Genomic DNA, 26,281 nt, shown 5'->3' on the forward strand with positions numbered 1-26,281 from the left:
AGGCCCAGCCCAGAGGTTTTCCCAAATGGCCTCTGCGTCTCCCTCATACACTTGGTGGCAAGAAACTACCTTCAGAGTCAGCAATTTAAACATCTTGGGATTTTCCTTCTCCTCTGACTCTTTGATCCATTTCTTGAGGCTCTGGGCATGCCCCTGTTACGACCTTCCATCCTGTCTGTCCTCCACCTTCCCCTCACTAGACTCTGATCCCTGCAGTGACACGAGCCTCGCCCTAGTCATCTCTGCAGCAGAGATGAAAGAGCCAGGCTTAGAATCCACACGCCTGCGTTTTAACCCCAGCTTAGCCTAGCTGTGTGGCTTGATCAAGTTGTTTACCCTCTGTCTCTGAGCTCGGATTTCTGTAACTATAGCGTGGGGAATGGCGATACCTATTTACAGGGACCTTCTGAACATTAAATGCCATGGTGCATGTAGACTTCTTAATACTATGTCTGGCTCCTGGGAGGACAAAACAAATGCAGCTTATCCTGATGCTTGTATCTTTGTATTTCCAATAAATGCTGCAGAGCCTGGCAGAAAGAGCTCAGCAAAAGGAACTGAACGAATGAAATGATAAGTAATGAAAGCATGTCACTCAACCCCTATCATATTTTCCTTCTCACTGTGCCTTGTGTTTTCTCCTTTGCCATCCCTGCTGTGACCATCTTTGTTTAGTTCCATACAATTTCTCACCTGAACTACTACAAACAACTCTTGCTTAGTGTCCCGTCTTCAGCTTCAGCGAGCCCTGTTCTCATCTACCTTATCTGAGTGAGCCTTCCTACTGCCTAGCTTAAGGTCAGTGTCTGTGTCTCATACAGCATCTCGATGATTTCCAAATGCTACATTCAGAAAACACCTGACCACTTAAATTTGCAAAATAGATATAACTCTGTATATGAAATAAACTATATATTTTTTATTCTCTCCTTCTGACCTTTTCCTTCTATCTATCCCTCCAGGTTCTTTCTGTTACCACTTATATACCATCTTCGGCATTAATAGAAGTTTAGCAAGTTTCTGCTAACAATAATAATTGTATTTCTGATTCTGTACTAAGCCCTGTACAGACATTATATCATTTGATCATTATAGCAACCCTACAAGGTAGGATAGGTGGAAAAACGGCCATGTGTGTTTAGGAGGCATGTAAACACTCTGTACAAACGTTCAGCTAAATGCTGGACAACTGTGGCAAACACCTGCTTAGTTCTATTGGGGGCCCTGAAAACATCCACTAGATTATGGAGAGGTAGGGCAGGGATGGACACGAAGGTCTCTTTATGGAGACCCTCTTTATAGTTGAGTGGCCTCCAGCAGGAATGTTCACACTGGGTCTCATTAGCAACTCACAGGTGATGAAATTTACCACCACTCCCCCATTCATTGTTTCATTGAACTGCCTGCCAGTTTCTTGAGACTGGAGGGACCGGCTGTCTGGGTTATTATTGGACCACAGCAATAGGCACATGGGAGGCCTCAACAACTTTGGCTTTTGCAAATGTAGTAGAAATGAGACAGGTATTTTTATGTCCATTTTTGTAGATGAAGAAACTGAGCCTCATCTAGGTGAAATCCCACAGCTACGATGAGATTGCAGGTCTCCTGACGTCTACTTGGGTTCTATACAGTTTTTTTTTTAATTACTGGCAGTAGGTTTTTTTGAGAATCTACTGATAATTTTGGAAATCATTTGGAAAAATATGACCTAACTTTGGACATAATTCCTGAAGCTTTCTATAGCTTCACAATTCATTCATTCAGCAAACAATTACTGAGTGCTTATATGTGCTAGGGACTGTTCTAAATATTGGGACTAGGATAGTAAAAAACATTCTGGAGGCTAGGGGATAGAGAAAGACAGTAAAGAGATAAACAAATACATATACAAAGTATTAGCTGATGATAAGCAGCAGGAAGAAAAATGAATCAGCATAAGGGAGACAGAGCATTCCATAGAGGAGAGGTTTCACATGAGAGTGGTCTCTGATGTGGTAACATTTGAACAAGATTAGAAAGAAAAATTTTGCGGGTGTCTTGGAGAGAAGAATTCCAGGTAGAAGAAAATGCACGTGCAAAGGCCCTGAGGTAGCAGGGTACTTGGTTGTGTGGAGGTCAGTGTGGCTGGAGTCTAAGCAGAGGGGAGAGTAGAAGGAGACAGGGCCCACATCATACACGGCCTTGAGGGCCTTTTTAGAGGCAGCGTATTTTACTCTGAGTAACATAGAAGCTCACTGGAAGGATTCCAGAAACTGGGCCCCTTCACCCACATCAATGCCGTCAAGTTATTTGTGACTTGACTATGCAGTAGCCACTAGGTTAGATAATTTCCTTACTCATGTATCAGCACCTTGTTTCTGGATCCAAGTACTTGTGGCCAACTGTCGACAGTCCCCCATAATCTGCCATACTTTGCAAGACATTGTCCTGACTGCTACTTTGCTGAACCTCCCAATCTCACTTTCTCTTGCCAGGCCTGCCCCAGGGCCTTTGCTTGAATGGTCTCCATCAGCTAGAGCACTTTTTCTTCCTCTTTCCTAATATCCACCCTTCCCTGTCTGTACGGGTTGGCCTGAGTCCCCCTCCCGTCCCCATGTCTTCCAGGTTACCATGATCCCTGACCTTTCCTCCTCCACTAAGAACCTAAAACCCTCACAGTCTTGGCTAGTCTGGCCTCTTGACTTCTTTGAGAGTCCAGTCTTTGGCATGTTATTGGACACATGTACAATGCTGAGCACATGATACCATTTAATCAAATCTTGTCGGTTTATGACTTGATAAAGTCCCATTCCTCTGGCATCTTGGTCTTTTCCAGATAACCAAAGCTGAGCCTGTCAAACGCCAAACAAGCAGAGGAAGCTCTTGTCAAGAGACATCTTTCTGAAAAGTGTTTGACATTTCCAGAAATTCTGAATTCCCATCTGCCATACAGAACCCTGTCATTTCAAAGTCACTAGGTGATGTCATTCTAGAGACCCATTAGCGTCCGGAGCAGTATCGCAGCTCTGTATCTGGTTTTAGATCTTCCTGTTTCTTCCCTCAGTGTCATGCAATGTCACCAGTTATTCTGCTCAGGGATCATGTGTCTACCTCTCCTGAATGCCTTCTATAACCTTTCCTTTTCGGGTTATTGGGTTTCTTTTACTAAGGTCCAGAAAACGAGATCACTAGAAGTCTCCAGAGAACACTACCCGCACACCTACTCCATGCCAGACTCCATCCTCGGGAATAAGGTAAACAAAATATTACACTGACCTCGACAAGCTCAAACTCTCAACGAGCATAACCATAACACAAAATGGCCAAAGCGGTTATGAAGCTATACACGTGTTAGCGCGACAGCATGGAAGGTAGAACATTAAACTCTGTGGGCAGCAGGAGGCTATAGTAGCTTCTTAGAGCAGTGAAAATTTGAGATAAGCTTGAAGAACACATAGGGGTCCATCAGCAAGAATGGACAGGGAAGACAATTTCCAGAAGAGGAAATAGCACCCTTGAGTCATTGATGGAAAACAAGAATCTAGACTCTTTAAGCCTTTGAAAGAGGGCGTGAGAAGCAATGCATATAATCTTTAATGCTGAGGCTTTCTCCCAGCTCATGTGGGTACCTGGGGACTCTTGATGAGTTCAGGATCAAAAGGTCCTGAATGAGTCAGATTGCTGGGAGATGGACCTGTGGGTAAATGGAGCCTACCTGTGGCTTGGCATGCTGGCTACTTGAAAGGACCTTGGTCATCGCTGTTGTAAAGAACAAATTTCCTAACAGCCTGTAGATACAATGGTATTACTAAAATAGATTAACACTAGCAAGTTGCAAGAAGAAAATAACCTAAGAGAATATTTTATGATATTCTAGAGTGTCAGAGTTGGAAGGTCTCTTAGAACCAATCTGTTTTACCCTCTTTATTGATTATTTGGTGATTAATTGAAGGTGATTAATTGCCTAGGAAACTTGCCTAAACTAATACAGCTGTTGGTTGAGCAAGGACCAACCTTCTAGGTCTCCTGAAGCCTGGTCTCCTATGTTTATCCTACTACAAAAATATGCCTTTTAAATCAGTGCTTGTATTCATTCCTTAATTTAACAAACATTTATTGAGTGTATGGTGCTCAGTGAATATTTGAGTTGAACTAGGGATTGGAAATGGAGACCAGAGTTAAAGACACCATGTTGTCTTTTGTAGGATGAGGTTCTGAGTTGAGTTCCCAGTGGTAGAGGGGTCTGTTGTGCCGTTTGAACTCTCAATTGATTCCCCTCTTAAACTGCATCGAACACTTTCAAAGGTGTTATTTAATCAGGCCTTCAGAGATACTTCTTTGCACGCACTAGATGCTGGGAGTATAGTAGTAGACAAACTCACAAAGTCCTCATCTTCATGGAACTTACATTTATTGGGAAGAAACATACATACATTCATACATACATAATATGCATATTTTGAAATCTAACATGTCAGGATATTGGTAAATGCTGTGAGGAAAAATGAATCAGGAAAATGAGAGAGTGATAAGGAATCTTATTTTAGATATAATGACCAGGAAAGGCCTCCCTGAGGGCATGTGGACGGACACCTAAGTGAAGTGAAGCTAGGAGGGAGATGAACACGCCTGGCAGACCTATGGGAAGTGCAAATGCCCTGAGAAGGGAGCCTGCTTGCTGTGTTTCAAGAACAGTTAGATGTCTGTAGCGTGGCAGAACAGAATGAACAAGGGTGGGTGGGGGAGAGCTCCAGAAGAGGGCGTCAGACGGGGGATGGGGCCAGGACATAAAGAACCACAGTCCATAACAGAAAAGTAAAGAATAGAGAAAAAAATGTCTGGACCAGGGAACCAAAGCTTCTGATTCTAGTATTTTCTCTGCCCCGACTTCCTGAATGACTCCGGGCTTCTAATTTCTGCTCCTGGGCCTCAAGCATCCTTATCTACATGATGAGGAAATTGGAAGTGATGACTACGGGCCTCTGTGGTCTCTGCACCTTCCTTATGCATTTCAGATTTATCCATGGGGCCAAGAGTGGACCACTCGGATGGACACATGGCCTCCAGGGTGCGTTTGTGCTGGAGCTGCAGTGTGGGCTACCCATGCTTCTGAAATTTCTGGTTGTCTCTTTACAAGCAGTTAGAGGTGGCTGAAGTTTCAGGCATTTCCAGACAACCAAATTCTTTGTATCCATAGACCTTTAACAGTTTAAGGGGGACTTGCAATGAATCTCATCTATAAACTGAAGCCATAGGAATGATATGAAACGCAAGCAAACACAACTTATCTTGGTGGGAAGTTATCGTACATCTCCTTTTCTAAGGGATGAAATCACATCTTTTGCAAATTGTGCATCATCCGTAAAGACTCTCTTCTTCTAATGATCGGCTGTCACTCTGTCTTTGTAAAGTGGATAATGGAATTATTTTTAAAGCTTTTACTTAACAGGCTCACTCTTTGTAAAGACCCGCTGGAGGAATGCAAGCCTCTTTAGTTAGGGAAGTGACAACTGTCTCTGACATTAAATGGATCTCTTTCTTACCTGTCCTGTTAACATGTGAAATATCAAACTTCTCTTCCATATGACAGTGGTTTAGATTTGTGCTATACATCCTGGAGAGCACAGCTGGTGAACACACTGGGAGGTACGTAGAGCCAGATCAGGGTTACATTTAAAGGCCTTTTAACAGCACTGCCTGAAGAGAAGAATGCTGCCTCTGGAGGTTACAAGTTTCTCATTACTGGAGATGATCACGAAAAGACCATTAGGCGGGATATTACAGACAGAAAGCCTGTGTCAGTCGGACAGCTGAACAAGCCATCCTCAAAGAGACCTTCCCACTCTATGATCTTCTCCCCCATTAGCATAATCTTTCCTTAATCTGAATTTTCGATTCTACTGGGCAGATTAGAAGATTGTCAATGCCATTTTAATATTTGCCAATAACATAGGGCCAGCAGGGTCTGAAGACAAATTTGTGCAGCCAAAGAAATGGGTTTGAAGTTATGTGCAGTGGTTAGAGGGTTCCATCCTCCAAGGGGAGAGAACAGTGCGTGTGTGTGTGTGTGTGTGTGTGTGTGTGTGTGTGTGTGTGTGTAACTGAATCCATGTATTCTATTTACCTATGCTGCTTTCTCTGTTTTCTAGGTCTTAGTTTCTATTTTTAAAATAACAGGTTTTAGTTGATGTCAGTAGTCCATACTCATAAACAGTTTCGGATAAGACATTTTAGGTCTTATCCAAGTACAGTATTACTTTGGAATCAAATAATATAACCCATATTTTAAAATTTTCTTTCCTCATGATAAACCAATTAGAAGCCTCTGAGAAAATGCTAAAAACTGTATATAATCCCTTCAAAAGCTGACAGGATTTTTTTAAATAGTTGGGGGTTTCTTGTTCATGATGAAGACCTGAGCATACGTATTCACCTCCTCTTCTTTCCTGATTTCCACTGAAATAACAGAAAAAATAAACAGCAGAAAATAAAATCATTGAAATGTAGAGAACAAAGACAGGGACTCCAGTATACCAAGAACTTTAACAAATTTCTGAAAGATGACATGTAGATTAAATCAAATGAATAGCTCACCCAAAGTAGAGAAAGCGGATGGCCAGAACATAAGAGGATAAGGTTGCTGCAGAGGTGGAACTGTTTTAATTAACAACATTCCAAATAGGTTCCAAATTTGAAGTCTGTAGCTATGGAAAGCCCAAAATTAAGGAGTAGTATCTAGGCTATTTAATTTTAAAAAACCCTTCATGAACTATTTGAACTGTTCAGTCTTTTCTCCCTAAACAGAGCAACTTGCAGCTACTTGGCTTTAGGCAGAGAACACTCCATCCTATAGAAATTGAACACTTGCTGGGGGAAAAGTCTTAGGTGCCTGTGTTAGAGTTGGCCTCAGAGTGGCACCCTTCTTTCTGACAGGCTGGTGGTGGGTAGAAAGCACAGGCAAGGCAGTCTGTTCACCAGATCCAATCTAAACCCTTCCGGTCAACACAAACATGTACACACAGTTCACCATCGGTCTCCTCATTCAGGAGAAAGGCTTGCTGGGCAAACAAGTCAACACTGTAATTGAAGAAACTTATGACAGATTTTCATACTAGTCAAGCAACTCTTCATTCATAAATGTGAATGGGCACCTAAGATCTGCCCTACATTTGATGGGAGAGAAAGAGAAAGATAAATGAGAATAACTCATCTCCTAAAGAAGAAATGCAATTAATCCAGGGAACAAAAGAGAATGGAAAAGTATAATGATGATTGTTAGAGAGAGTTTAGGTAATATTAAAATTATTTTTGAAATGGGAATCATTAAAAGAATGCTTGGAAAGTAAGATAAAATCATTTGAAATCTACTAAAAAATCATGATAGGCCAAAAAATGAATAGAAAGTATGAAAGATAAAATCAGGGATATCTCTCAGAAAGAAGAAAAAAAATTTAAAGGCAAATGAAAGAGAAAAATTAAAAGATAAGGAAGATCAATTCAGGATATTCATAATCCAACTGACAGATACTCCAGAATAAAAGAAAAGAGAAAATCAAAAAGGAAAATTACCAACTAAATAACAGAATAAAAATTTCCAGAGCTGAAGACCACCAATACTTAAATTGCAGGGACCACTAAAAGTTAAGAAACAGAATGAGTGAAACACAATCTGCATTTTGATGCACATATCCTTGTGAAAGTTCATTTTGTTGAGAAAAGAAGACAGTCTTAGGTGCTTTGAGAGACAGAAAACTAAACAAAAAACCCTGAAAATTTTAAACTGAAAAAAGATATTCAGATTGTCAGCAGACTTGTCATCTGCAACAATAATGCAAATAGAGAATTTCTTAAACATTATGGAATAAAGGCATTTTCACTTATATAAGAGGTCAGAAAGCTACTTTTCTTCCACTATTTCTGGAGGTAAAATACTTGAGGCTATATTGCAGCAATATAGTAAATACATAGACATTAATAAGGAAGGCATGAGGGCTTCCCTGGTGGCGCAGTGGTTGAGAGTCCGCCTGCCGATGCAGGGGACACAGGTTCGTGCCCTTGTCCGGGAAGATCCCACGTGCCGTGGAGCGGTTGGGCCCGTGAGCCATGGCAGCTGAGCCTGCGCATCCGGAGCCTGTGCTCCACAACGGGAGAGGCCGCGACAGTGAGAGGCCCGCGTACCGCAAAAAAAAAAAAAGGAATTCTACTTTCTTTGTTTGCTGATCCAGACACACTAACTAGTTGGTCTAACAGTATATGATCAAATATTTAAAAGTCTGTTTGTTTCCATGTATAACATCAACATATAGATAAACAACGAAAGACTTAATCATGATACAGATAGATTATGACCTTGGAAATGAACGAGGGACAGAGAGTGACAATTTCTCATCTTATCACATGATAGAAAAGACTCTGCCAAGAGTTGATGGAATAAGAAATAGAAGCTTATCATTTAAAATAAGCAAGTGGGTAAACAAATGAATAGAACTATAACCATGATATTTAGAATTATGGCATTAACCCCAAGAATGACAGAAATCAGAAAAGGTTAAAAATGATTACCTCTGGGGAATGGACCTAGGGAGAGAATTACCTTTGCCTTCCATAAACTTTCTACACCTTTTCAAAATTTTTTACCATGTGCGTGAATTAATTTTGTCCTGATAATAATTATATTAAAAAATTAAGTAGCGCATTTCAGGAGGAACATAACATTTATTGAGCCCCTGAGGTATGGGCATGACACACATCATCTCAGCTTCCTCGTCATAAAATGAATACGATGTGGTCATTATCTTCTGCAAACCTGATTTTCCTTAATGATAAAATATCGATGATAAGTTGGTCAAACAGTTGATAAGTGTGACTGCAGCTTTGTCATGTACTCTTTCCCCAGCTGCGTGGAGTGGGGTTCTCTGCACAGACCAAAGTGCTGAGACTAAAGAACCTTAGATTCTAACCACGCCTCTACTGACACCTTGGTTTATGACTCTGAGCTCCGCATGTTTCACCTTAATTTTCTTCTTTGAGATGAATGACCTGGAATAGAGAACTATCTAGGACGCTGTACTTTTAAATGTAGTCTGTGTTTCATCCATACTGCCCACCTCTGCTACACACACATGCACACACACACACACACACACTCACACTCACAGAAAAGTACAGACTTTAAAATTAGACATTAGCTTTATAACTTTGGGCTGGCTACTTAACTTCTGTAAGCCTCTTTCTTCATCTCTAGAGGGAAGTCAAATACACTCTGGTTTCTTTATCATTATTTTCATCTTGTTTCTTCTGTCTGGCCAGATGGGGGCGTTGCCTCCCTTGGCTTTGGTCATCCAATAATTGGAAGTTGTACAACACCTGGCATCTGGAAAGGAGAGGAGAGGCTAACTGTTACCACAGGCCCTAATTCAAGAGCAGAATCCACTCCTGGATAATGGAATTGTAATGTGAACTGTGCATTTAACTCCTTGATCAAGCGCAGAGAAAGATTGTGCTTCCCCATGATGGATTATTTCATAGTTCATTGAGGTTAAAATTAAAATAATGCCAAAAAAAAAAAGAAAGAGAGAGGGAAAGAAAGAAAGAAAGAGAAAGAGAGAGAGAGAGAGAGAGAGAGAGAGAGAGAGAGAGAGAGAGAAGGAAAGAAAGAGAAAGAAAGAAAGAAGAAAAAGAAAGAAAGAAAGAAAAAGAAAGAAAGAAAAGAGAAAGAAAGGAAGGAAGGAAGGAAGGAAGGAAGGAAGGAAGGAAGGAAGGAAGGAAGGAAGAAAGAAAGAAAGAAAGAAAGAAAGAAAGAAAGAAAGAAAGAAAGAAAGAAAGAAAGAAAGAAAGAAAAGAATGCAGTCCAGGTCTCAAATTGAGGAATGAACCAAAGTGGTGATCTTCCCTCACAGATAGAAACTCTTCAGAGATGTTATTCCAGGTGTGCCCAAGGTCCCAATTTCATCCCTGACCTTGTATTAACAGATTGGTATCAGAACTTCCAGAGCTGTGGTTGATGAAGTTGATACTCCAAAAGAAGCTTCAATAGTTCATGTGACTTTCCTCTTACCCTATACAGTACTATCGTTTGCTTATAGACAGAGGGCTTGTATTAGCATTTGAGCCCATGGATCTTCTGAAGTGGAGATGAGCAGGGCTCTTCTACGTGAGATCTTTGGAGATACGGTTGTTTAAAATGTTTGGAATTAAAAAAAAAGAAAAAGCCTTGGATTTGTAAAAGTTTCTTAGTAACTTCAGGGCAAAATATAAAAATGGTTACTGAATTTCATACCCCTAAGAAATCAGAATTTGAAGGAACCTTTGGCATCATCTAATCACACTGACTCATTTTAAAGGAGGTGACATGATTTGCCCAAGTCCATAAATCCTGTATGGATTGGGAAAGGCCCCAATCCATTCACTTATTCATATATTTATGTCAGCAACACATGTTTATTGAACACCTACTCAGTCCTAATGATTATGTCAGGCTGTGGGAAAACAAATATGGGTATGCAATAGCCTTCTGCCTTCCATGAGCTTCCAGTTTGGAGGAGAGGCAGATATGTGTCAGCCTCAGGGTAATATAACAAGGCCTAACAGAGACATGGTAGCCAGGTGTTCTGGGGAGCACAGCACAGAACTCTAATTCTTCTGAGGGGCTGGGAAAGATGTCACAAAGGACATCTTATTTGAGTAGAGTCTTACAGGATGAGAAAAAGGAAGAGACACATTCCAGGTAGAAGAAACATTACATGTAGGATTTTATAGGTCAAAGCAATTCAAAAGTGCTTTTAGCCTAAGTGGCATCCTGAGAGACATTAATATCCATGGAGGAGAAGAGGGGTCCTGGACTCCAAATTTTCCAGAATAAAAAGCACATCGTGTAGAAATGGAAAACTTGGATGTGGGCCAGCATGGCTTTCTACCTACTTCATCAGGTAGTGAAGAAATCAGAGCAGGTCTTGAATGTAATAAGAGGGCATTTCAGGGATCCCGTTTCAAGAAGAGGTCTGCCTTCTGCTCTCTGAATCTCTGTCATGGAACCCAAACATTCAAAACCACAATTCCTTAAAGATAAGGGTGAAAAGGTAAGTATCCTGGAGGGAAGAAGCCTAGGGCATGCAACTCTTCATAAGAAAATGTACCAATTAATACATGGAACATTTTAATATTCAACATTTCAAGCAGCAAAGTTCTGAAATCTTTCCTTTCCTAACCCTCCGTGGAAGAAATCTTGATTTCCAAAGAAAAAGTTCCTGTCTTTAATGTATAAAAAAGACCCCCATCTTTTGTTCCCCTGGAATATTGAAAGGAAAGATCATTATCACTGAGGTATATAATCACAGTTCCGTGCACAGTTGGGAAATGGTAGAGTTTGGTGAATTAGGGGAGAGTATCTGGAGCCAGACTGCTTTGGTTTAAATGCTGACTTGGCCACTTATTAGTTAGACGAATTTAAACAAGTTACATAACCTCTCTGTGCTTCAGATATAATAATAATATTTATCTTGTAAAGACTTTGAGGGTCTTTACTTATGAGCTCATTTGTACAAAGCCTGGGACATGGTATTACTCAATATTTTTTTCTAACATTATTCGTTTTATTATTAATATTACTGAGGTTTTTTTGTGAAGCACTGCAATGAGGTCTGGTCTTTCTTCCCAGGTCTCAGTTATGGTTAAATGGATTGGACAATGTCCAGAAGATTCTACTCTTCCATCAAGCATTATATTAGAGGACTTGAGGAAAAATAAGACATAGTCTTTGCCTCAAGGAATTTATAATTAGATTAAATGTAATTACTGCTAGTTATTTCATTCTTTTAAAATAGTATAAAGATGAAAAATATGGACCTTAATGACTTCATTCTGCCTCAAATATTCATTCTCTTTCCTCTATGCTTACCTAAATTCTACCCATTTCTCAGGACTCCACGCAATTGCTAGGTGTATCGATTAAGACCCAGTAAGTAAAGCAAAACCACATAGTAATTTGAACAGAGACAGTCTAATATAAAGAATTATTAACTATAACAGAGGATTGTGGTAGTAAGAGATTAGCTGGTAAAAAGTGAAGAGCACGCCAAAGATTAAAGGAATAGCAAATATAGGAAGCGGACTCTCTGCCTTGGACTGAGATAACACATAAGGCATAGGTTCCCCAGGGCCAAGGTCCAGACCTTACTGTAGAGTCCAGGGCTCGCAGGGGAGATGAGAAGTTGCCATGGTGCAATACCAGGGAAACTTGCTGGAAATCTGCCCTCTAGGGAGCCGGGGAAATCTATTCCTGGGGAGATGTTTCACTAGAGGCACTTTGCTTATAAAACCGCCCAAGGCTGGGAGTGCCATGGGATGGCAGCCACTAGTACACCACCGAATCTGTGCATGTTGCAAGAACCTTAGGATAACGCTAAGGAAGCTACCATGCTTCAAGATTTAGTGTCTCTCCACTATTCTGTAATGACAAAGCTTAACACCCATTTCCTTCGTTAGTTAGCAAAAGAAAAATATTTAAACAGCTCAGCTCCATTTTTCCAAGAGTGGGCAAAAAGAGGGAATTGGGAACTAAGAAGCAATTTGATAACTAGCACAGTCCGCCTTTGAGCAGTGAGCTTCCATCTGCGTGCGATTCTTTGTATCAAGTTGATGTCTGTTTGACTGTATTTCCACCAATGTGGTCTTAGGGTTTACCTCTTGGACCATTTAGAACATGTTTTCTACAACATGCAAACCATGATATAGAGTCTTCTTACTGAACACAGAAGTAGTTCAAGCACTTTCCTTAGCACTTTCCTTAGCATGGATACGTCTCTGGTACTAAAACATGGCATCACGGTTGGGACTTTGGTTGCCAGGTCACATTGATGGCTTTTAAACTTACTTCCCATTAAACTTTGAGTAATGTTGTTTTGTAATCCATGCTGCACCCTTTTGTGTTATTTATTTAGTTTTTACGTTCATCTAAACAATCAATTAATATTCATCGAATGGTTATTCTATGATGGGTGAAAAGGGCCACTGCCTCGTACTCCACAGAGTGGCAGTACTGGCTGGGTCCTTGGGTCTCTGCCAACCCCTCCTGGGTCTTTTCTAAGCCTCGCAAACCTACCTCCTACCCTCTGTAAGAAATTACATCTTTATCACTATGGGAAGTGAAAAATTTTCCTTTTCTTCCACCTACTTAAGCCTTGAAACTCCTCTGAGTAATTATAAGATACTGTTGTATCCAATTTCAAATCCAATGAGATTTACCCTCACGTGGGAAAAAATGTAAGAGAGGTTGGCATAAATTATAAACGCCTGTGCCAATGCATGCTTTTTCCATTACTACAAAGTATTGTAGAGATTTCTGGACTTGAGCCAGATTTCTCACCCCAAATTCAAAATTGACAAAAGGCCCAAGAAGAAGATCTCTAGCACTGGAGCAAATACATTGTTAACACCATTCTCTTCTTGAAGTGGGATTTCAGGAGAGCCGGGAACTGTCCAGAATTCAGGGAAGAGCAGAGGTGGCTCCAGTTAATAGGCAGGTGGGAAAGGTCAGAGGGAAGACAGGTGCTGGTTGAGGAAATGGGAACGGGAAGAGATGCAGGCCATGTGGGAGAAAAGGCCTTCATACTCAGTCGAGGTAGACAGAAAGTCTAGCATCCAGAGAACGCCTGCAGGGAAACTTATCCCTGTTATTTCCCTACCACTGCCTAATATGGACTGTGAAAGTGTGTAGGTGTTTGTCTGAATAGAAAAATTCTAGCATTCTGTCTTTTATTTTGTTTTCTTGAAATCCAAACTCTTTATTTTAGGGAGACAGGTGTCTCAACAGCACAAAGAGCAGGACACATTTCCAGGTTTCATGTGCTTGATTCCCAAAGGGTCCAATTCACCTCCTAGACTTGAAGATCCCAGAGGATGTCATGGGGACACTGCCCATACCGGTGTGAGTCTCATCCCAAGCTTGTCATTTCAGCCGTGTCTACAAATTTTCAGTTATTCCCAGTTTCCTGCCCAGCTCTCTGAGATAGGAGTGAACGTTTGTGGTAATTAAAACAGTGTGAAATTTGCACTGTCAGGAAACACAGCTATTTTTTTTCCTCTGCCAACCATCATGCTATTTATAGCAATATGCTTCACCATTTATTTGCTGGGCAATGACATCAAGAAACAGATATTAAGCAAGGAAGCCAATTTACTCCGCAAAAACATCCATTATCTTTATCACCAACAGAGACTGGAAAATAATCAATTAGAATGCTTCACTTGGGAATGACTAATTGAATTGTTAAAAATATACAGGATTGGGAAAGACATCCTGGGAGCCTGAATATTAATTCACATAAGAGGCAAAACCTGTTCTATAGAAAATTTGTACCACTTCATACATCAGGACGATGTTCATCAATGGACTCAAGTTACAAACCAAAATTCTTCTTTCTGAATCTACTGTATTTGAATTTGGTCTTACTCCATAGGAAGTGTCACATTTGTTATGGAACATTCACTTCTATTTTCTAAACCCGCTACCATAGGACTATCATCTCCCAAAAGATAATGCCCATAACCAGCCCAGACTAGGACATCCAGTTACACAGATGCATGTGTGCACACACTCATACACACATATGCACACACATACTCATACACATACTATTCTCAGCTTTTGAGTAGCTATTATAAAAGGAGATGTGTGTCCTCATACAGAGAACTTGAGGCACACAGTAGAATGGTTTAGCCAAAGAGCCAGCCCACAGCACAGAATTCTTTTCCATTGTTTATGTATTCATTCTTTTGTTCAACTTACTAAATATGTATTACATGCCCATTACCATTTAATGCTCTTAGGTTATGCAGATGTGGAAGAGACAGTTCCTGGCCTCAAGGAGTTCACACTTTAGTGAGAAAGACAAGCTGAGAGATCAATCATTACAATACATGTTGACAAATGCTATGACAGGGCTATGTCTAGGTTGCCTTAGGGTCAGAGAGAGCACTTCCCTGACATTTTAGATGAGTCTGGCAGTGAACTTAGTAAAGTCAAAAAGTCTGTAAGTAGGGCATTCCAGTCAGAAGCAGTAGCTCTTTCAAGGGATGGAGGTTTGAAAGAGTCTGACACATTTGGAGAATATATTATGCGCAAAGTATAGAATTTGAGGCGGAATGTGGAAGAATTGAGGAACCAAGGAAGGGCTTTGCTTGCTGTGCTAAGAGGCTTGATCTTCCTTCTGAAAACAGTGGGAAGCCTCTGAAATATTTGAAGCAGAGAAGTACCTTGATGAAATTGTTTTAGGGGGATCCTTCTGACACTAGTGTGGTTAACGGAACGGAGAGTGAGGGCAGGACAGAGAATGAGCAGGGGAGGTCGGAGAGAGACTGGAGAAGGGAAACCAACTAGCGAACTTTTGCAAAAGTATAAATAAGGAATCACGCAGACCAGAGCTGGGTGACCGGAAGTTGGGAGAAGACGTCAAGGTTGGGAAGAGAGAACTGACAAGCCGCACGACGTAAGGAGAGGCAGCCACTCGGGTTTCCGGGCTGAGTAAAGAAGCACTCCATAAAGCCATTGGCTGAGATATAGAACAAGAGGAGAAGACATCCTAGGAGAAAAGTTCAGCTTTGAACATGTTGGATTTGCGGCGTCTATGGGGCTATGGATGGTGTGGTGGGTAAAATCATACCAGAGTCAAACACTAGACCAGAACGAGGAGACTCCTGCATGGCTTTCCTGGAGACTTCAGACAGGATAAAAGGATCATCGCTGTCTCCAGACCATCACTTCCCAGAAAATCCCCTGCTTGGTGGTGCGTGGAGGAAGCGGGGAGGGCACTCTCCTCCCCGCCTCCTCCTTATTTAGACTGAAGATGCTCAGCCTGCAAGAGGTTACCAATCTGCCCCCCCTCCTTTCATGAATCCAGGGTGGGGCTGACTCTCCCCTTCAAACAGCCCACTTTTAGAATAAAGAGACTCTTGGGAGGAGAACTGTGTAGGTAGACAACGATACACTACCTTAGGGGTCCAGTTACTTTTTATTACTCTTGAAAATTTATTTAGGAGGTTCAAATTTTAGAACTCCGAGGACTTAGAGAACAACCTTCTCTCTTTCATTTTATTCCAACTCTTATCTTCCTCCTCTTCCTCCCGCAGTAACCAGGGCCATGACCTGCTCTGGGGTGACGTGGAAGATCTCCCGGGCCATCCATGTCGAAGGTCCTTGGCAGAGATACATCAGTTTCTGCAGCTTCCCTGCCAAGTACCAGTCTTTTGTTTTTCTTCCTAAGCAAAATGACCTTCAACAGAAATAACTATTTTATAACGCAGGGCAAGGATAATCTGTCTGTGTTTTGCATCTGTGCATAGCTGCCCCAGTAACAGAGAAATAAGGTTCTTTTTGCTAAGAGACTGAACTATGTGGGATTGGTCTTGATTTTATTTTGTTAGGGTTTTCCATCTTCCTAAAGCACTGGGAAATACACATCCATTCAAAGATGACTCTGGGTCTAGGGTCCCACCATCTCCAATTTCATTGCATGTTTTCTCAGAGAGAGATTTAAAGTTCTCACCCTCTCCCATCAAGAAAGAAGACTTTATAAATGAGAGGGAGAGGTTGGCTCTGAATCTAATTTCAGTGTTTTGTGTTTTTTCTTGAAATTGAGAAGAAGGCAAAGGCAAACATTAACATAGTCATGAAATAAATTAGGCTGAGATAGTGGAATTTGAAGACTCCCCCTCAGATCTCTGCTAAGCAGTCACCTTTGCTCATGACCTTCCCTTTAACTGTGTATTTAAAAGCCAAGCTGAGGTAAGAATTTAGGATCATAAAGTGTGTATACCCTTTTGCCCTACCAACTGCAATTCTGGAATAATATCTTTAGGAAACAACTACAAATGTAAGAAAGGCTTTGTACACAAAGATGTTCATTACATTGTTGTTTATGGTAGCAAAAGGACAATGAGTAAAATATTCCTGGAATACATTGCTGGCAGGAAAACTATGGTACAAAATCAAGTAAAGAAAGCAAGATAAAAAATATTTATTTTCTCTGCAATTTCTGAATTATTGATATTCTTTAGGATAAAAGGCTTAAAAGACACAGACCAAAATATGAACCATTGTTGTTTCAAGCTGGTAGTATTATGAGTTTCAAATCTACAATGGGCAAAAAAAAAAGAAAAAAAAGGAATAAAAATACTATGAGAGTTTTTTTTTTCAAAATATGTTAAACATTGGAGAATCAGCATCATGTTTGCAAAGTGATTTATTAAAAATAAAATGTGTGTATTGTGAGGATTGCCAGTTTCTTCTGCATTCAATGGGGTGGAGACCAGAGGGGTGGAACACATTATAATAGTCCTAGAAATACAGGTGATACTCAGTAAATATACACCTTTTACCCCCAAGCTGAGCCAGGTACTAGGATTTTCAGAGGGAGATGAGGGAATTCAGTGATGACTGACTCATAGTCTAAAATGTTGGACTCCTGGTCAGGAATGCAAATGACCATCATGAAGATGCAATGAGAGAAATGCAACCCGAGTACTTCAAGAGAGCCCATAGTCCACAAGTTTTGATGGATGGAAAAGATTTGGTTTGAAATATAGATGACAAGAAGGAGAGTGTTGAAAACTCATACTCAGCAGTTCCCACACCTTGGCCAATGCCTGGTGCGGAGCAATGCATGTTTGCTGAACTGCTGACCAGTACTTAGAGCTCTCTTGGGTTTGGCCAGACTGTGGGCATACAGGATGAGAATTTGTATTCTGTCGGTAATGAGTGCTCACTGAAAGTATTTGAGCAGAGGGAATAAAAGGTAAGAGCTTTGTTTTAAGAAAACCTAGCTGATTGTAACAATCAGGAGGAACTGGAGGGAAAGACCAAAGGCAGATGTTGGAGGTGTTGGGGAAGGGGGCACGGTTCTATCTAGGACAGTAGCAGAAGTAATTATTAGGTCGGTTGTGAGACTATACAGACAGAATGGCAGGACTTGCGGCATGCCTGAGCGCAGGGAAAAGCGGAGGAAGGAGTCCAAAATGGTGGTTTGGGTGCCAAACAGTACTGCATAACCTCTCATGTTGAACTTGAGTTACCTGCATGAGCTCCAAATTTCACAACCATCATCATTCCTGTGAGTCTGGAGTTGATGAGGACACGTGGACGCAGGAGGAAAACTTGCAGAACCAGGTCATTGCAAACAGTTGAGTTTCCTCGGGAAATCAACAAGGGGTCTCTTTCAGTTTCCACCCACACCTGTCTTTCACCTGGGTCCCTGCACGTGCTGCCAGGGGTTTGGCAGAGGGTCTCACAGAGCTCTGATCCTTTTACGAGTCAGCTCGTCCAGACTTGCGGCACCCGCCTCCTCCTCTCCCGGGCTCCCAGCTTTCGTTCTCAGCTACTCTGACTCTGCCTTTGGAATCCACCACAGCCCACATATATGTAACCTCTGGCCCAGGTGGTCTTTCAAGGCCCAAACGAACCTGGCGTCTCCCAGAATAAAATCAATCCTCAACCCTGCAATTGTGCCGTGGACATTTTTAGTGGCCTACCCAGAATCCATTTCTCCCTGCATCCCTGACTTTTATTCAGATATTCACATGTTCTCCATCCACTTCTTCACTTCAAAGAAAGCTGACCACACTCCCAATTCCAGGAATGGGTCTCCTTTGTTAAAGTAATTCTACTGATTGGTTCAGGAATTGTAAGGCTACAGCTTGGTCTGACGAGACCTAAGAGATATTTCCTGGTGCTTCTGCAAAAGTAGAGAGCTGGGGCTCAGGAAAGGTGGTTTTCCTTCTCTCCCTCTCTCTTTCTCTCTCTTTGTCTCTCTCTCTCAAACACACACACACACACACACACACACACACTCTTATATTACACACCATGCATTCTCCACCTCTGGAGGCACACACTGTCCCCATGGCTTTCATATTTTGATGTCACTGTCTTCAAAAGCAGTCTTCCCAAAGCCTGCCCTTGTCCCAGGAAGCTGAACGAGGTTGGATGTGGTGGTCCCCCAAGGCTGGCTCAGGGGTGTACCTGCCAGCAGGTGGAGATGCTCTCCCTGAAGCAGACCAGTCCTAAGCAGCTGAAATGAAGGCAGCCCACCACTGAGCATGTGAGGCTTATGTTCCAGTCGAAGAAGTGCTTTCCTTTACAAAAACAAATGGGATTAATAGTGTGTCACTTCGTAATTAAACTTAGATTCTTAAATAAACAAGTCGGTAAGAACGATGAAAGATTTAGAATGGAAATTAAAATGAGAAATATTTCTGTCAAATTATTTTGACCGCATGGTTTAATAGGTTATCTTGAGCCCAGTGAAGGAGTTGGAAATAAGACATACAAAGAAATTCCAGTCTCCTGTCTTCAGTTTCCTCTCTGGTAAAGGATCCTGTTTGTGGGATGCTTTGCGGCCCTGTCTTTATAAATGAGGTGAGGAAGAAAGGCAAATAACTTGAAATTCAGGGGGAGGGCCGGCCCCATTGAAGGACTGACTTGCTTTCAAGTTACTCGATCAAAGAGTGCGAACTAAGGTTGCATGGCTGGTTTGAGACACTGTAATACAAAGACGCATCATGAGGATCAACAGGCAGATGTGGGACATAACGTCACCCCTACTCCATCTAGTTCTAGTAGAATCTGAGCTTAACCTGAGCTTCAACGTCCTCATCTATAAAATATAGCTAACAACTTATACCTTGTGGATTTGTGTGAGGATTAATAGAAAGCAATTCAAAACAAAGCATCTAGTATAATATCCTAATATACAATAGGCACTCAAAATAATAGTTATATTACTATGATTATAATGATCGTTTTAGTATTATCTTCATCATTTGCATGTGGAACTCCCCTAAGGTCTGGGTCCTGGCTCCAAAGATGAGCTCCTCCAGCTATAACCCTCTGCATTTCCCCAGCATCTATAGGCCAGACCACACTCAAGTCACCTTGTGAGTTTTGTATCATTTTGTATCAGTGTTGTGTTGCTCTTCATTGCACTGGGTGTTAGTGCCATCTGCTTTATTATACTGCATCCTACTTAAAGAAAGGGACTCTCCATTTTCCGTTTCTCCTGGAGTGCCTGGGAGTGTCAGCCCGTGTGCCTAGTCAAGATTTCAAGTACAGTGTCGTGGGCAGAACTTTGGACTTGAAACCAGAGACCTGGGCTTGATGTTCGATGATCTTTCTTCAACATCACACTGCATCTCTGGAAGAACATCACCAGTAAGCCTCAGGGACTGGAGCTGTTCAACATAGGCCTTAGGGATCCAGGGAGAAGAGCTCCTTTGGAAATAAGCCTTAGCTGCAGATGATTTTCCCCGCCCCACACTCACCCACATCCCTCACACACACGATGCCCTGATTCTGAGCCCTTGCCCAGTAAGACAATCAGATGTGTTATACTAGAAAATCTAAATTAGATCAAAGGTTCTAGGAGGCAGAGGATACAGTATGGGAAGGGAAGGTTTAGGAGAAGTAGAGAATTTAAAGAGGCCGAGAGGAGCTGAGGGAAGAAGACAGTAGATGGGCTTCATCCTAAACCCTTCGAATGGCTCTAACCCACCAAATAGCCGATCACAGGGCACATGGAAAAGCCCAGCCATGCTCCAGTGTACAGCCCTGTCTTTGACAGTCACCCGGAGAGCCTCCTCCACCTGTTCCTTCCTACTATGGCTTTTGCTCATTTTCACCGTCTCTCCCACACCTTATCTGTGTTATCTGATTCCTCCCATAAGCCTCGGGGGCTCCTTGTCTTGACAACCCACTTGGACCTTTTCTCCAGTTTAATTATGTGCAGATCTCAACTTGCTCACCCCCAAACACCTCCCTTCTGCAACTGTGGTAGGAATGCCCCTGCTACTTGCCTTACCCCATGGGACCATGATGTTTGCCCAGCCCTCCTGACGATGTTGGGGAGTTGTCAGGGGGAAGGTGGAGAGAAAGGGATGGGAGGAGAAAGCAGCTGACTTAATTCAGGTGTCACCTGCATCAGAAGCTCTCTTAGTCTCTTGCCAATTTAAGGATTAGCACTGATACTAGTTTACAATCGTACATCCAAGTGTTCAAGCTCATGACTTTTTTTGAATCCTGGAGATTCTATTTAGTCCTCTTAAGCAAGAGAACATGATGGAAATGATTTCTTACCAATCTTGCTCTTTGCCCAGGCCTTGTGGCCTGACCTACGAAATAATGCAGAGAGACTATCCCGTTTTAAGGGCAGATGGCCTGATAACCGCCACAAAACAAGTTTGTAAATTCCACAATAATTTGTGAAAAGGCCAGGTGATTGCCAATGCATTTTTGTCAAGATATGCAAAAACTTTTAAAGGGAGATTAAAAGTGCAATTTCAGTTGGTAATGGTCGGTTCAAGCCACGTAAAATGAGGTAGAATCTGGCTGTCACAAAATTAAAAATCCATCACAGCAGATCTTGTAGCCACAGCAACTCTTCCCAAGCAACAGGAGGAGCGCTGCCTTGGAGGTTACATTTTTAGCCTGAAGAGAACTAGTCTGGTTTGAAAGTGGAGATTTTTCCTAGAAGTTTTATTGACTGTGTTAACATCTGCTTTTAGCAGATGTTTCAACTACTTTTCCCGCCACACCTTATTTTCAGTAAGACCTTTATTCTTCTTGCCAACTAAGGAGTTTCAGCCTTGGTGTTTTTCAGACAACAGTTCTCATCGTTGGCAAGAGATGAGGGATTTTTGTATGTATTTCCTCCTTAGCACTAGGCTTGTATCTTAGCTGAGCCCTGATTAGGCCAAAGGAGCCAACTGACTAGGTTTCCTACCTGAGCCATAGAGTATATACTGCATAAGCAAGTTAGATTTTTTTTTTAACACTTATTAAAATAAAGCCCAATCTTTAATACAGACATGCTAATGTTTCTTTTATTTTTCCTACTTAATTCTACAAAAGTGTTTGTGATGACAAATATTGTTTCATATGCATCATTAAGAGATGTTATAATTTAGAGCAAGGTTTCAGATTTCTATGTGGTGACAAAAATTTATTTACTCATTCATGTGCTCAACAAATTATTATTGAATATGTTCTTTGCCAGGCATTGGAGACACTAAGGTGAAAGTTACACAGTTCCTCAAAGAGCTCAAAGAACATGAAAATGAAAGACGAAGAATTTCAAGGCTGGCTGCAATGAGCACCATAACCTAGTCATTCTGTTTATCTTGACAGATTTCCACGGCCATTACCCTGAACAGTGATTTGGCCAAATAAAAGGTAGGAAGTAATATAAGGATTAGAATCATGGTGATTTAGAGCATCAAGGGCTCTTGGAAATTATCCCTTTCTAATTTACAGAGTAACTACTGAGGCAGAGAGATGGAGACTGATTTATCCAAGGTCATAGGTCAAGAACTGGAGACTGCTGGGCACCTGTTCTATTTGAATGTGGGGGAGGAACGAGTAAGACTCTCTTTCCCTTGGGTTCTGAGCAAGTGCAAATCTAGGTGGAATATGGTGACATCAAAGTCATCACCAGCTGTGATCCCAGCTGTTTCCTCTTGAGCATTTTCTGAACCGATGTACTTTCTCTTCCAAGAATGATTTTCCATTGTTGACTTCAAAACAGGACAGACTTTGTTTTCACCTGTTTTTTGTTGCCTTTGGGTTTTGTTTTCTGGTTTTTATGGTGATTGTTTTGTTTATTTCTTTATTCAATATCAATATTTTGTATAAGGAAGGAGAAATGATATTAAAGGATTAGAACTCTGAACTCAGACATGAAAATAAGTAAAGGCCTATAGAAAAGTTTTCTGAACTCAGCAGCCTGAATTTCTACCCAGGCTCTATTACCTGACCTATGAAACATCACAGAGAGAGAACATCCCAGTTAAGGGTAGATAACCCAGTGACCACAGCAAAACAGGTCTCCAAGTTCCAGAAAAATTTGGGAAAAGGCCAGGTGATGACAGACGTATTTTGGCTAAACTTGCAAAAATGAAAAAATGGAGGCGCGATTGCTTCCTACGTTTTCTTCTAACTGGCTCCCAATTCTGTTCGTAAACCACGACGCCCAAGTTATTTACCAAAAGCCAGGGCACGTTGCCTGGCCACGTATGTCACTCCAGACAGAATTTTCAAGGTAAATATGCCTTTTATAGAAAGGCAGAGTCTCCTGCTCAGAGGGGAAATATAGAGCAAGTAGGACAACCATATCATTTATCGTTCAAACCAGGACACTCTTGAAAGTGAGAGAGGCACTATTAATAATTACTCCTAGACAATAAGTATTCATTAGAACTTTCCCTGGAAACTGGGACACGTCATGACCCTAGGCATGAGGGAAGGAGCTTTGGATTTGAGGTCAGGTTGACCTGAGATGGAGACCGCGCCCCGCTCCTCGCAGGCTGAGTTGGTATCCCTCTGCGCAAAATACGAATCATAATGCAGCCTGCTTTGCAGTGTGTGGCTTGGAATTAGCTGGGTGTGGATGTAAAGGACCTGGTACATGGTGGGTCTTCAAGGTAGCCATAGCTAGCCTAGCATGGCACGAGGGGAGTATTATTATTACCCATTTAAAACGTTTAGGAAATTGAGACATGAAATGGCTGAGTCATCCAAGGTCACAGAGCTGGTTAGTGGTAGAACTGAGAAGCACCCCACCCTGGGCAGTGTGGCTTCATCATCTGTGCTCCTAACGTCTACACTAGCTCACTTCTTGATGTATGTGACATGTGTAATGTGAATCTATCCATATGTAAGTTAGGTGCTCAATCAACGAGGTAATGGGACGGGTAGTTTGGGAAAGCGTGGAGGCAGAGTGAAGGAGGTGGGGGCTGAGAGCCCGTGTTCATATGATGGTGTGAACTCCCCAGGGTCAGGCTGGTGAACTCGGCCCATGGCCCCCTTTCTCTTTGCAATGCAAACTTAAATGCCCAGAAGCTCCCTTGCTGAGTGACTGTAAAACGTCTCCCATCTCAATGATCAATTTTCTCACCTATAAGTGAGGATTTGGGAGGAAAGGATGCCACTAGCATACTTGCCTGTTCTCCAAAGCAAAGATTTTCCCATTTCCCTTCAGTTCTCAAGTCAACTTCTGGCTGTGCCTCTGAGGTCCTGGAAAACCTAGAAAGGCCCTAAACTGTCCAGTCTCCCAGGAGGAGTGGGCTTATCTTCTCCCCAGTCTGCCCCCAGGCGAGACTGGGCATCCTGGGCTGTGTGGGCGAGGAGCAGATTCCCACACACCCACACCTCGGTCAACCGGAGAGACTAACCAACCGTGCTCAAGCTGGCCCCGGCCACATCAGACGGCAGCCTGGGTGGCCTCGTTGTCACTGCAGGCAGAGCCGTCCACCAGGATTTGCTGCACCAACCGCAATGGCTCTTGCCCAGCTCCCTGTTCCCGCGGGCGCTAGTGCAAGGCGTTCAGCCCCCAGTCCTTCCGGCAGCTCCTTAGAATGGAGCTCACTCTGAAAAGCAATAAAATCTCCATAAGGGGGAAGAAAATCTGTTCTGCACATGCATGGGGATCAGACATCTGAAATATAGTTAAGTAGAAAGTCCCAGAGATACTCTAATCCATTTTCATTCATTCATTCGTTCATTCATGTATTCAGCAAACACTTCTTTGACATCTGTGTGCTGGATAAAACGCTAGATGTTACGGATTAAAAGATGACTCAGATATAATCTTAAAAAAATAAAATAAAACCTCATAGTAAATGGAGGAGCAACCATGAAAATAAGTTATTTTTTTATAAGTTAAGATGCAACAATGATACTCACAGATTACAGGACCCCAGAGGGAAAACAATGATCAAAACCGCTGCTTAGGAAGGATGGACACGTGGGGGTCATAGATGGTTTCTTAGGGAAAGAGATTCACGACATGGGTCTTAGAGTAGAAGTCAGATGGGTGAAAGGGGCCTGAGAAGAGGTAATACAGGCAGGGAAGAGAAGCATCTGGGCACCACCCATGTTAATACGTCTGTGGCAGAAAGCATGGAGGAAGGAGGAACAAGAAATGAGGCTGGAGACATAGGCAAGGGCTAGTCACGGAGGACCTCATAAATCAGACTCATAAGTGTGGCCTTTATCTTTATTGGGGGACGGGAAGCCATTGAAGTGTGTTAGGCAAGCAGGTGCAGAGATGTGGGTTATGGAAAGGCAGTTCCGGCAACGTGCCCACACAATGGCTCTGAAGTGGGCTTGGGAGCAGAGACACTAGTGAGGAATTCACATTGTACCGCCCGGGAATGCAGAGACCGAGAAGGAGACACGGCTTTCCTGAGGTCAAACTGTGGGTTTGTGGCAGATCAGAGATATGGAAGTCGATCCTCAGCTCCCTGGGCCAGTGTGTTTCCAGTTCCGTGATGACGCAGGCCTCGGAGGGAAAGGAAAGCCCTAAGGACAGAGCGTGGGCCCAGCTCTAGGTGGGCTCTGCACGCTGGCTCCCTGCCACTTTCCCAGTCAGCTCAGCATTTGGAGGCTCAACTTCCTCATCTGTGAAGTGGGCTCGTTCGCTTGGCCTGCTTACGCCTCAGCACTGGTGTTAAGTGTCGGGGAAGAGAGCTGGAAGAGGTTTTATAGAGTGACATACAGAGCTAAGAGACAAGTTTCTTATTTTATTCACAAAATCAGTGTGACACACATACTGGAAAAAAATACCTTGGAAGCGTGTGTTTTAGAGAAATCCCTCCAGGGATTTGATCACCTAGATTAGGGTATCCCCTTTCTATTGAATTTCTTCATTCTTTGCCTCACGTTGGTCAGCCATGACAGCCTGGCTATAATAAGCCGTTTCAGCTTTCTGGCATGAGAAAAAGGAAAAGATGTTATACTCAATATTATCAAGGACAGACCTCCCTGGAACATATGATATCTTATATGTATGTGTATAAATATTTATATAAACACACACATATGTATATATACACACATTATATACATATTATAACATCTATATAATACAATATATTTTATAACATATATGCATATATACACACATCTTTATTAACAGTTATCTGCATTATAAAATTTAAAACTGTATATATTTCAAGTTCTTTAATATGTCAAAAATGTGGTTCCGTTTACAGAAGTACGCTGATATACATATTCAACAACAGATCTGCATAAATTAATACATTCGGAAGTTTCCCCTCAATTTTATTTTTTATTATTTATTTTTTTATTTATGTTTGGCTGCATTGGGTCTTTGTTGCTGTGCATGGACTTGCTCTAGTTGCGGCGAGCGGGGGCTACTCTTCGCTGTGGTGCGCAGACTTCTCATCGCGGTGGCTTCTCCTGTTGCGGAGCACGGGCTCCAGGCACGCGGGCCTCAACGGTTGTGGCTTGCGGGCTATA

This window comes from Orcinus orca, chromosome 13 (genome assembly GCF_937001465.1).
Source record: "Orcinus orca chromosome 13, mOrcOrc1.1, whole genome shotgun sequence".
NCBI classification, from domain to species: Eukaryota; Metazoa; Chordata; class Mammalia; order Artiodactyla; family Delphinidae; genus Orcinus; species Orcinus orca.